The sequence below is a fragment of the Myotis davidii genome, unplaced genomic scaffold, assembly GCF_000327345.1.
Source record: "Myotis davidii unplaced genomic scaffold, ASM32734v1 scaffold78, whole genome shotgun sequence".
NCBI classification, from domain to species: domain Eukaryota; kingdom Metazoa; phylum Chordata; class Mammalia; order Chiroptera; family Vespertilionidae; genus Myotis; species Myotis davidii.
The window spans coordinates 3,061,587-3,061,891 of NW_006290305.1; the positions used below are offsets into that span (position 1 = coordinate 3,061,587).

At 69.2% G+C, this 305-nt stretch overlaps 1 protein-coding gene across 1 annotated transcript in view; it reads left to right on the forward strand.

Annotated features, from left to right (window-relative positions):
* The first annotated feature begins 6 nt into the window (after window positions 1-6).
* Window positions 7-305, forward strand: part of MPPE1 (metallophosphoesterase 1) — a 25,136-nt gene continuing 24,837 nt past the window's right edge. The window contains exon 1 of the mRNA XM_015563587.1: window positions 7-144. The gene's annotated coding sequence lies outside the window, so the exon portion shown is untranslated. The remainder of the gene's footprint in view (window positions 145-305) is intronic.

The window sequence follows — 305 nt, forward strand, 5'->3', positions numbered from 1 at the left end:
TTCCGGGGGTGGCTCTTGTCCCCGGCCTGCACCCGTTTGCAGCGACTTCCCCGGGGTTCGGAGGAGCGGCGGGACTCAGGCCTCAGCCTAGCAGGCATGTGAGGATGGCCGCGGGGACCAGTCCTGAGGAAGGAGCAGCCGCGTGTGTGCGCTGTTTTTCTTTGGATCTATCGCTGGAGCTGCCAGGGGAGCCCGGACTGCGCTGCCCTTCCCGGGGTCGCCGGCCAGCCCGCTCTGTCTGCAAGGCCAGGGGGTCCGGAGCCCCAGTCCCAGAACGTGGGTGCCGGGGCGGGTCTTTCCGCCTT